The 12146-nt window shown below is 35.5% G+C and overlaps 2 long non-coding RNA genes across 3 annotated transcripts; one reads left to right on the top strand and one right to left on the bottom strand.

Annotated features, from left to right (window-relative positions):
- Positions 1-9303: 9303 nt before the first annotated feature.
- On the bottom strand, positions 9304-10534 carry LOC107990682 (uncharacterized). The gene is made up of 3 exons (XR_007822393.1): positions 10401-10534; positions 9794-9937; positions 9304-9451 (listed from the first exon to the last, which is right to left on the bottom strand). It is a non-coding gene; the product is annotated as an uncharacterized LOC107990682 (long non-coding RNA).
- LOC107990683 (uncharacterized) lies at positions 9434-12146 on the top strand. 2 transcript variants are annotated; one of them, XR_007822392.1, is made up of 4 exons: positions 9434-9875; positions 11215-11263; positions 11428-11535; positions 11897-12146. It is a non-coding gene; the product is annotated as an uncharacterized LOC107990683 (long non-coding RNA). The 2 variants fall into 2 exon arrangements; XR_007822391.1 differs by lacking the exon at positions 9434-9875 and adding an exon at positions 10525-10674.

Here is a 12146-nt window from a genome sequence, read left to right on the forward strand (position 1 = left end):
GGGTAATATGCAAAATGTAATTAAATATTAAAATCCTACTCGGACCCTATCTACTTTTAAAGAAATGAAAAAGTAAATAATAAAGAAAATAAAACTCAAATACTAAATGTCTAAAACGAGGTGTAAGCGGAAGCAGAAATCCCTATGGCTCGCCACGGTCACTTCTGGTCGCTCGCCAACTTGCCTTTGTCCCTACCTCGGCCTCTACCTGAAAAACATGACATGGAGAGAGTGAGTATAAAATACTCAGTGAGGGACCCACTACTAGTCCCACTAGGTGCCTGTTAGCTTCCTATTAGAGTCCTGTAAATGGTACCCAATCTCTGGCACGTTCACGAACACGTGCAACATGCGCTCCCGTAGGAACGAAAATCTGGTCTTCGGTGTCCCGGGGGAGCACCTAGGACATGCTGGTCTGTAGTGAACCCGGGGGGTAACACTAAGACAATCGGGATGCGAGGACCTCGTCGAATCACTCGAATTATATCTATATCCATGCTAGACTGGCGTCCCGTCGGACCACACAGTCCTAAATAGGTGGTGATCCCGAAGGATACCCATGCAGGTACGACTCTAATAGGCTAAGCTAACAAGTACCCTAACCATAACATACATGCACATAGCATCATCATGTAATCAAACCAGTCTAATCGATTTCACAAACAACCACAATATCCAACATACAATTACAACAAGTCACATCATCACAATATCATACCATCATGTAACCACATCATGCTTTCATTAATTACATGTGTTATGCAGTCTAGTCCTTAACATGCATAACTTGAGGTGTAATCGTTCTCATGGTTCTAATCACAGAGCTAGTAGTAGAAATCTCTTACCTGGAGAATTGCTCGACGAGTCCTAACAGTAACAACACGCTTCCCCAAGTGGCGCAAGTCCTAAAGGGTCAAAAGTTCACAATTTAGTAATTTACCCTCAAGGGAAATTTTGGTCCAAGACTTACTGGAGGCAACTTACCCATGGTCGAGGTTGCAACGCTTGAGCCCCTACTAAAATTATCCGACACTCCAAGGTCACTCGGTCCAAGACGTTCCTTAAACGATACTTTAATTTAGTCCAAATAAAATTATTTAGATTAAAGTTTCAGATCTTGACTGGGTGTGAGAAACATTTTTGACTCACCAAAGTAGGTGGAAAGGAACAGGAGTAGACTGGCGGCTCAAGGGCAGGCGGATCAGCTCGGCTAGAAGAGTAGACAGGTGCGGCTCACGGCGCAGGTTGGGCGCGCGCGGGCTTGGCTTGTGGCTCATGGCGGACGCGCGGGCATTCGCGGGTCGGGTTTCAGCAGGGACGCGGGTCGGGCGACTTCGCGCGAAAGCGGACTTACGGGTTGCGTCTTCGGGTTTGGCGACGGCAGAGGCGGAGCACGGCCGCTCGGCGAAGTCTTCCGGACGGGGAGAAGACGCGATCGACGGAGCGTTTCGCTCGGCTACCCGATTGGCGGTGCGGTCAAGTTTTCGATCCGCGGGGAGACGATTCGTTGGCGACGCGGGGGGAGGAGCGGCGGGGCTTTGCGAACACGGCTGGAGACTCGGCTGAGCTGACGGAAGAGCTTGGGCGGATCGGTTACACGACGGCGGCGGCGAGTGGCGGCTAGGTTTCTTCCTCTCCCTTTTCTCTTTTTCTTTTCTTTTTTTTTCTTTTGATTTTCTTGTGCACGGGTCCCAAGGCTCACTTATAAAAAAAAACCCTTTATCTTTCTCTTCCATTAAATCAAAACAAACTTTCTCTCTCCAACCAAAACTCCCAATATCTTAATTTTTCAAAAATCACCAAGTACAACATTTTCTTTTAGAAAAATATATCTATTCTTTTCCAACTAAAATATCACCTTAGCTTAACTCGATTATTTTATCCTCACAACAATCTTACCAATTTAATTATTCGAATCAGAATAATATGCTTCTAAACCTTGATTAATCACAAATCAAAATGATAAAGTTCCTCAAAATTCGAATTTTCCATAACCGCACTTAACATTAATAATAAATGAAAAATCAAATTTGTTGGGTCGTTACATCCCATCTCCCATTTTCGAATAATTGCCCAACTTTCCTATATTTGTCATTTTATTCTAACTTACTTTATTTTTGTCAATAATTTTAAAAATAACTATATTTCTAAAAATACTCCACATTTTCCATATCTTGATCATAATATATAAATTTACAATTTTAATTTGGATCCTGAAATCAAGTTTTGGTAATTTTGGTCAAAAGAAAAAAAAAACTTGAAATATTCTCGAGTCTTTAAATTAGAATATGTTAAGATGTTATGGGCTCGAAGTTCTTTTATGATGCACATGTTCTAAAAATATATTTGGTACCAATTTTTATGGGATTGAGAGCAAGATACGGGTGATTCAGTTTTGTTAAGATATGCGCAATTTGTTTTCATCCGTGGTTATGAGAGAAATATATATATATTTATTTTATGGTTGAAGCCCGATTGAAACTGGATGGTTCGAGAAAGACTGCATAGGACGGAAGTTAGTGAGAAGATTTGAAGTTGGGTTGGCGGTAAGTATGTATGCTGACTTAATATATGGGAAAACATGAACTGCGACGGAACATCCATTTGGAGATCGCGTACATGATTATCTACAGAACCCTGATCAGATGATAGACAAGAAAATAAATCAAGGAGAGATCTTCATGATAAAATTACTTAGCCAAAAAGGTAAGTAGAACTCTAATTAAGGGGGAGATATGTCTCTATATGCAATGACATAGGTCACTTCTGTATAGAGTAGGAATAAATGTGTAAACTCTATATGGATTATCATAAGAGAATACTTGTGATAAATTATCAAACAGTACTGAAATCTCCTATCACGGATCACATGAACCCAAACGTAGATGCAGTACCATCGGACTGGGTTAACAAATCTATGTGCTTCTACTATCTCTACTATATGTGCCTATGTTTGTTGACTGTGTAGTGTGACTATTTCATTGTTTTTTCAGAATATCTAATAAAAAACTTTCAATATCATCATGGTAGAAGATCAGTCCATACTACGATTACCTTAGCTCATATGATCGACTTCTTGTCATTGGTTGAGAACTATGGAACCATGCCTTAGAAAAAAAATACTGAGATATTAAAGGGTTATGATGCTTTATTACATCAAGTTTCGAAGAGAAGAGTAACAAAACTCAGCAAGATATAGGTTACTACCTTGGACTTTACTTTTCGCAACGTTCCTGGAAAAAGTTCAAAAGGTCAAAACATATAAATCATCCAACAGATGAAGGAGGGAGGCTGAAATATTTCATGGGAGTTTGGAAAAGCAAAAGCAAAAGCAAAAGAAAAAAAAAAAGGAAAAAAAGAAAAAAAGAAGTAAAAAAAAGTCATATAGCGTTGAAAATTAAATTGTTTTTACTTATAATTTGAATAGGTATTAGGTCATATAAGTTTTATCATCGACTCATTTCAACATTTACTAGAGGGACTAAATTGAAAATTGTTAGAAATTCTAGGAACTCATATTGATTAAAACAAGCAACAATTCTTAATTTTCTTGGACCCAAGCAGATTTAACTAACAACTAAAGAGAGTGTAGAGAATGAAACAATAATGATGAAGGACAGAGGAGCACTGCAATACCACCGGACGGAGGAGCTATCACTGCAAGAAGAACCTACGAAGGAGGGATCGAGGAGAAGCACTAGACAACAGAAGACAGCAAACGGAAATGACGCGAGGAAACTTGCGAGCGAACTGGATAAATTAGAAGATGACAACAGACGACGAATGCAAGGAATGTGATGGCGAACATTGAAAGCGAGGTACGGCGCTTACTAATTAGGAAGATCACAAGATGACGATAGAGGCTAGAGGAAGGGTTTCGACGGTAGCGGCTGGAAGATGGGTTTCGACGGCGGTAGCTGAAGGGTTTTTTCGACGGGAAATGAGGGAGAAAAGTATTAGGTATCCTTGCGAGAGTAAGGAACTTCAAGAGATTTTTTGTTGGAAACGTAATAGACCCTTACAATACAAATCAAGAAACAAGAGAAGAAGATTGTTCTCTTATTCACACAATTGAGAAGAAAGAACTTGAATAATATTTCTTAAACTTGAATTTCTTACTTTCTTTCTTATTTACAAATGAGAAACCTTACACATATTTATACTAGTAGAAAAGTATATTAAAAGTCATTAACAATAAATATCAATACATGTGACTATTCATATATCAATGTATTTAGTGATTATTAACTATTCCATGTATCTCACCTATTCATGCATATTTAATAATGCAAATTCATGTATTAAGTTTAGATTAATTTAACTTCAACATCCTCCCTTAATCTAAACTTGAGCAACTCCAAGTTTTCCTCTGAATTTAACAAATAAGTCAAACTTGAGCGCCTTTGTAAAAATATCAGCCACTTGATCTTGAGTCTTGCAATATTTTACTATCACTTCTCCATCTTTAACCAAGTCTCTGATAAAATGATATTTGATTCTAATATGCTTGCTTCTTCCATGGAAAACTGGATTCTTTGATAATGCTATGGCAGATCCATTATCACAAAATAAAACAGTTTCACATTTTTTAATACACTTCAATTCTTTTAACATCCACCGAAGCCATAAAGCTTGACATCCAGCTGCAGCTAACGAGATATATTCTGCTTCGGTTGTAGAAAGGGCAACAACAGATTGTTTCTTTGAAGTCCATGAAAAAACACCTGAACCCATACTAAAAACATAACCAGATGTACTTTTATGATCATCCACATTACCACCCCAGTCACTATCACAAAAACCAAACATCACTGATTCTGAAACTTTCTTGTAATAAATTCCAAAATTAATGGTGCCAAGAATATAACGAAGAACTCTTTCCTGCTTCCCAATGACTTCTTTTCGGGTTTGTCATAAATCTGCTTAACATACTTACAGCAAATAAAATATCAGGTCTTGTTGCTGTTAAATACATTAAGCTTCCAACTAAGCTTCGATATAAACTTGGATCGACTGCTTCTCCAATATCATCCTTGCACATTTTCAAATTTGCATCCATGGGAGTGTTGCAAGGTGAAGCATTTTCCATCCGAAATTTTTTTAGTAAATCATGAGCATACTTTTGCTGTGAAATGACAATTTCTCCTTCATTTTGATTAACTTCAATTCCGAGAAAGTAATGGATGAGACCCATATCACTCATCTCGAATTCATTTTTCATGGAATTCTTAAAATCATCACACAAAAATTTATCATTTCCAGTAAAAAGTAAATCATCAACGTAAAGAGAAACGATGAGAAATTTTCCATACTTGTCTTCTTTGACATAGAGTGCATGCTCATATGGACACCTTCGAAATCCTGTCTTTAGAAAAAAACTGTCAATACGACTGTACCAAGCTCGCGGAGCTTGCTTCAATCCATACAAGGCTTTTTTCAACTTGTACACTTTTTCTTCTTCTCCCCTTTGCACATAGCCCAAAGGTTGTGCAACAAATATCTCTTCCTTCAAGTGTCCATTCAAAAAAGCGGATTTTACATCCATTTGATAAACTTTCCATCCATTTTGAGCAGCTAATGACAAAATCAATCGAATGGTCTCAATTCTTGTCACAGGGGCAAATATTTCTTCATAATCCACACCATATTCCTGCTTGTAGCCTTTTACAACAAGTCTTGCCTTGTATTTTTCAACATTACCATCTGACTTCAACTTTGTTCTGTACACCCATTTTACTCCAAGAGCTTGTTTGTTTGTCGGAAGCTCCATCAACTCCCATGTTTCATTTCTTCTTATCGCATCAATCTCTTGATCCATTGCAATCTTCTATTTCTCATCTTTGATGGCTTCATCAAAAGTTACAGGATCAACACCAGCAAATAATGCAAAATTAGCAAAATAATCATCATTAATCCTGTTAGTGGTATTATAAATTTCTTGAATACTACTCATTCTCCTTGGTGAGATTTCATCATTACTTGTGGAAGATGACGTTGAGGACGAAGATGACTCCATCGCTTGAATTTCTGCTTGCTCTAATTCTTGAGCAACTTTATTTTCATCAATATTAACATGAAATGGACTTTTAGCTTCATCAACGTCGTCATTCCAGTTCCATGATTCATCTTCACTAAAAATCACATCTCTGCTGATAATAATTTTTCTTGACACAGGATTATACAATCGATAAGCTTTAGAATTTTCACTATAACCTACCATAATGCATTTTTCAGATTTATCATCAAGCTTGCCTCTTAGCTGATTTGGAATATGAGAATAAGCTATACTCCCAAACACTCTCAAATGACTAACAGATGGTTTCTCACCACACCATGCTTCATAAGGAGTCATACCTGGAACACTCTTTGTTGGAGCTCGATTTAGAATGTAAACAGTACATGCAACAGCATCTCCCCAAAATTCGTTTGGTAGATTTTTTGCTTTTAGCATACTTCTCGCCATTTCCATGATTGTTCTATTTTTTCTCTCTGCAACTCCATTTTGCTGTGGAGTCATTCGAGCTGTCATTTGATGATGAATTCCTTGCTCCTTGAAAAAATTACCAAAAGCTATATATTCTCCACCACGGTCAGATCTCAAAGTTTTTATCTTGTAACCACTTTGATTTTCAGTAAAAGCTTTGAAGGATTTAAAACATACAAGTGTTTCACTCTTTTCTTTCAAAAAATAAATCCACAACTTTCTACTGAAATCATCGATGAAGGTTATGAAATATCGATTACCTCCATTTGTTGTTGTTCGCATAGGACCACACAAATCTGTATGAATCAACTCGAGAGGTTTAGAGGCTCTCCAAGCTTTCCCAGTTGGAAATGAATCTCGATGATGTTTTGCAAGAATACACACTTCACAAATATTTGTCTCATGGTTGATATTTTGTATACCTCTCACCATATGATTTTTGCACAAATAAGATAGTGATTTGAAGTTTAAGTGACCATATCTAAAATGCCAAAGCCAGGATGGATCCTTCAATATGCTGCTGAAGCAAGATATTTGACCATATGTAAAGTTAAGAGGAAACATCTTATTAGCAGTCATTTTTACCTTGGCAATAAGAACACCGGCCTGATCTTTGATTGCACATATGTCACCTTCAAATGAAACTTTTAAACCTCGTTGAAGCAGTTGGCCAATACTCAAAAGATTATGCTTTAGACCTGGAACATAGAACACATTTGTAACTCGTTTTGTCCCTTTCTTTGTCTTCACAAGAATATCACCTTGGCCTTTGACTTGTAGTCTAGTATTATCACCAGTCTTCACTTCACTTTGGAAAGATTCATCCAAAGTAACAAATATACTTCTATTTCCTGTCATGTGGTTGCTACAACCACTATCAAGATACCATGTAGGCTCTACAACATTGTCTTGAACACTACATGCGAGGAATAGAATGCCTTCATCAATTTTCTTTTGTTCTTTATGCATATTCATGGTGGTATTTCCAACTCCATTTTTTAGTGCCCAACAATTTGCTTGAAAATGACCATACTTTCCGCAATTAAAGCATTGAATTTGAGAGAAATTACCACGACCACCTCCTTGGTTTCTACCAAAGCCTCTTCCTCTTCCGCTTCCTCTTCCTCGAGATAAAGAAGAGCTTTCTTGTGAATTTTCAGAATTTGCACCGCTTCTATTATCATAGTTTCTTCCACCTCCTCGTCTTCCATGACCACCACGCCTTCCACGTGAACCGCCTCTAAATGAAGTTTGCATTTGAAAAGCTTCCTCGGGGTTATCATCAAATTGTTTTAATCTTAGCTCATGGGATTGAAGAGAACCCATCAAGCTATTTATAGACAACGTAGATAAGTCTTTCGATTCTTCAATTGCAACGACGATATGCTCAAATTTTCTTGGCATACTTCTAAGAATCTTTTCAACAACTCTTTGATCGCCTACTTCTTCACCATTTGATCTTAAACTATTTACAATTACAAGAATACGATTGAAAAATTCTTCAATAGTTTCAGTTTCTTTCATTTTAATGCAATCAAATTCGGATCTGAGAGCTTGTAACCTTATCATCTTTACCTTATCTTCTCCTTGATAGGTAGATCTTAGAATATCCCAAGCCGCCTTTGCAGAAGTAGCTGTTGAAATTCTCTCGAAAATAAATTCATCAACAGCTTGATAAATGAAGAATAAAGCCTTTTTGTCTTTCTTACGATTTTCTCTTAACTCAACAAGTTGTTGATTTGTGAGCTCACTCTGATTCTCAACTTCAGTGTATCCTCTTTCAACAATATCCCACAATTCTTGAGAGCCATATAACACTTTCATTTGAATACTCCATTGATTAAAATTCTTTCCGCTGAACCTTGGAAGTTGGGGTTGCAACATGTTACCATTCGAAGCCATATCTAACCGGAGCTCTGATACCACTTGTTGGAAACGTAATAGACCCTTACAATACAAATCAAGAAACAAGAGAAGAAGATTGTTCTCTTATTCACACAATTGAGAAGAAAGAACTTGAATAATATTTCTTAAACTTGAATTTCTTACTTTCTTTCTTATTTACAAATGAGAAACCTTACACATATTTATACTAGTAGAAAAGTACATTAAAAGTCATTAACAATAAATATCAATACATGTGACTATTCATATATCAATGTATTTAGTGATTATTAACTATTCCATGTATCTCACCTATTCATGCATATTTAATAATGCAAATTCATGTATTAAGTTTAGATTAATTTAACTTCAACATTTTTTCCTAGTGAAAAGGAAAATTTTGTTAAATTTAGGAATGAGGGTTTTCTAATTAAGGAAAATTTTTTAATATACAAAAATTATGTCATTAATTACCGACGTAAAAATTGTGCAAAGAAAAGACAAATTGTGTAAAAAACATTGTGTCAAAAAAATTTCCGCATTTTTATTTTTAACAACACATTTAATTCATCCCACCCATTTTTTCTTGATTCCAAGTGTCATTAAAACCCAAATTTCTGGTAGTCTAGCCATAAAAACCAAGTTCTTCTCTAGCTGAGGAGAGAGGGAGACCCCAATGTTCCACAAGAAAATTAAAGGGAGATATTATGACAAATATCATAAAATGTCAAAATGCGCGTTTTTTGTGGGAAAAAAGGTGTTTTCGAATTTCACTTATATATGACAGTTATTTAATATCATAAAATGTAAAGGCATTAAAAATATTTTTTAATTCAAATTTATTAAAATAAAAGTTATTTAATTTTTTTTTTTAAAAAAAAAAGAAACACGTTAAACCTCTCAATTCCCGACTTTCCTTCTTCAAACGCAAAAACCCTTTCCTTCCTTGAAACACAAAAACCATCTTTTCTGCTAAATGTCCCTGTCTGCTCTCCCTGAACGCCACCGACCAATCATATTTGCTCCTTAAAACCACATTCGAACGTTGCAACCTCCTTTTCGAACGTCACCGCCTCCTTTTCTCTGCATTTCATCTCTTTATAGATCACTACAAACCATAAGCCTTGATTTTCAAATACCTTTGCGTTTTCACCACTTCTTCTTTTTTCTATTTATTATTATTCTGACTGTGATAATTATGATTATGATGTTTATTGTTTGGTTGAGATTGTTGATTTTTTTGTGTGGATTTGTTTACTTGTGTTGTTTGTGAAATTGAATGTGGATTTGATTGTCTTTATCTATCAGAAAAAAATCAAGTGGAGCTATAAATGTAATATCATGATTTTATTTTACTATATGTGGATTTCATTTTAGAAAAATGTGAAGAAGAAATAGTACAAAAGAGTGGAATGAGTTACTTACCACCAGATCAGGGGCATCTTCTTCCTTCCACATAACCAATGGAACTCCTGTTTTTTGTTCAACGGCCATTTTTGCTGCCCAAGTAATGTAGTTATGACCAACCTCATTGAATAACTTGCTTTATGTTCCATACTTATTCTCAATCTGCAATAGCACACACATGTTCTCTTTCTCATACTTCACTAAACTAGTTTCTAATAATAAGAAATGGAGTTTGAAGATATTCAATCTTGAAGTAGAGATATGTTTGAAATATTAAAAATATAGAAGGAGAAAAATAATAAAATGTAAAGAGGGATCAACTTTTATAAGTAAACTATGCAAGTTATATGACAATTTTTACCTCGTTAATTTACCTACTAATTTAAGAAAAAAAACACTGGTTTCAATACAATTGAGTTTTTCTCAAACTTAATTAGGAGCTTAAAACAACAATCATGTCAGCAAATGAGGAGATTTTGAGGAGAGAATGTGAAATTATGAACTTGAGAGATCTTTTGAACAGAGCCATCAAAGAGAAAGATGAAGTTGAAGCAAAATGTGGGAAGTTAATGTTTGAAAATTTGTTCCTGCTTGATCAACACAAAATTCAAGAACATGAACTCACTCCACGAAGCGATAGTGACCCTAGTAAGATCTTTGCTTGTTCTGATTCTGATGATAATAACACAATTCAATCTTCTAAGATTGACCTAATTGTGGGAGAGCCACTGTTGTCAAATGAACACCCACCAACTATTTGGAAAAATGCCTTCGAGAATGGCAAGCTTCTGTAGGCCGTAATTGAAGTTGGCCCTTTTCTCCAGAATCTTCTCCTTGTCGGGCCACTGCCTCACTGGCAACACCCTCCACCGCTCGTCGACTCGGTCAACATCCTATCGGTGATAATTTCACCTTGCTCTTCATAATCCCTACATCAATGCTCACCCGTTAACATTTATTTCTATCTGATATTTCTCAACGTCTTCATAAGCATCAAAAAGTGGTTGAGTAATAGTCTCAATGACTCTAATTCCTCATTCTGTCTAATTCTTTTCAATGCCCTTCTAATTAATTTATTGTCATCTTTTTTTTTTCTTTTTGTTGTGATTGTGAGATATGTAACTTGGAGTTTGTTTGTTCTATTCTCTTTTAAATCACAATTACATCGAAAAAAAGTGGGTTGAAAAGAAGAAGAAATAAGGGAGAAATTTCTCATCCACTTTGTTCAAAGTACAAAGTACTTGGACAAATTCTTTTGTGATGCTGCAGATGCTATACATTTGAAAAACAACTATGGCTTTGTTTATAAATCATTTTTCAGTTCTGTATCATATAACTTTTTATTACCGATGAAAATCCAAACTTTTCCTGCTGAATGTTGAGTTTAGAGTTCATTTTTGTGTACTTTTTAGCCAAAAAAGTCTGATATTCTTTTGTAGGTCGTTCAACATAACGAAGAAGAAAAAACCAATTTGGAGGATCGTGAAGGTATGTGAATATATCTGTTACTATAGTTGTAAATTAATTATTATTTTTAACATAGGTTAAGTCTTTTGTAGGGAAGCACGTATATTGTGCTTAGGATAAGATCGCTTATTAACTTTTTTGAAATATTTTGTCACATATTTTGGTGGATATAAATGTTTTTCCAGTTAAGGTACAAACGAACCCCATAGGTACCACAAAAGATGCTTTTGAATTAAATGAAAGAAGTAGAAAGGAAGTTTTGTGTTGGAGCTGCCTTAAAATGTCATATTTTGGTAAGAATTTTTCTTTCAACTAGGTTTTCCTAGATGTCTTATTTTCTAGAATAATTGTGTTATATACAAGATGATGAACCAATGTATATGTGGACAGTAGCAATCATATTATGGTAAGAATTTTTCTTCAGTTTTTAGCTTTCAACTTTACTTTGTGATCAATCTCTTCTTGTTTAACAAGATGATGAACCAATGCATGGTTTTCTAATGTGTGGAGAATTTTTTTTTTTTATGTGCAAGAGATTCACATTGGTTGCTCAAGAGACTTATTATGTAACTTATGGAGCTATTATCATATTTTGTTTCTAATGCTATATTCAATAATTTTTTGTCTCATTGTTGATATTTTCTTTTTCGTCAGATGCGTGAAGTAATGAACATAAAGATCTAAAAAATTGGAAAGATGGGGCAGCAATCGCATAGCGCTGGCAATGAATTCAATAGGTTAGTTTGCTACATGAGTTGAATAATTATGTTGTTTTAAATGGTTGAAACGTAAATGCAATAATGACGTGTATGGCTGGAGGTGATCTATTCGGATCTGGATTTTTTTCTTTTTACTTTTATTTACAAGGAACTTGACAAATTAATGGTATCATAGTTTTGGATGA

The sequence above is a fragment of the Cucumis melo genome, chromosome 7, assembly GCF_025177605.1.
Source record: "Cucumis melo cultivar AY chromosome 7, USDA_Cmelo_AY_1.0, whole genome shotgun sequence".
In the NCBI taxonomy this organism is placed as follows: Eukaryota; Viridiplantae; Streptophyta; class Magnoliopsida; order Cucurbitales; family Cucurbitaceae; genus Cucumis; species Cucumis melo.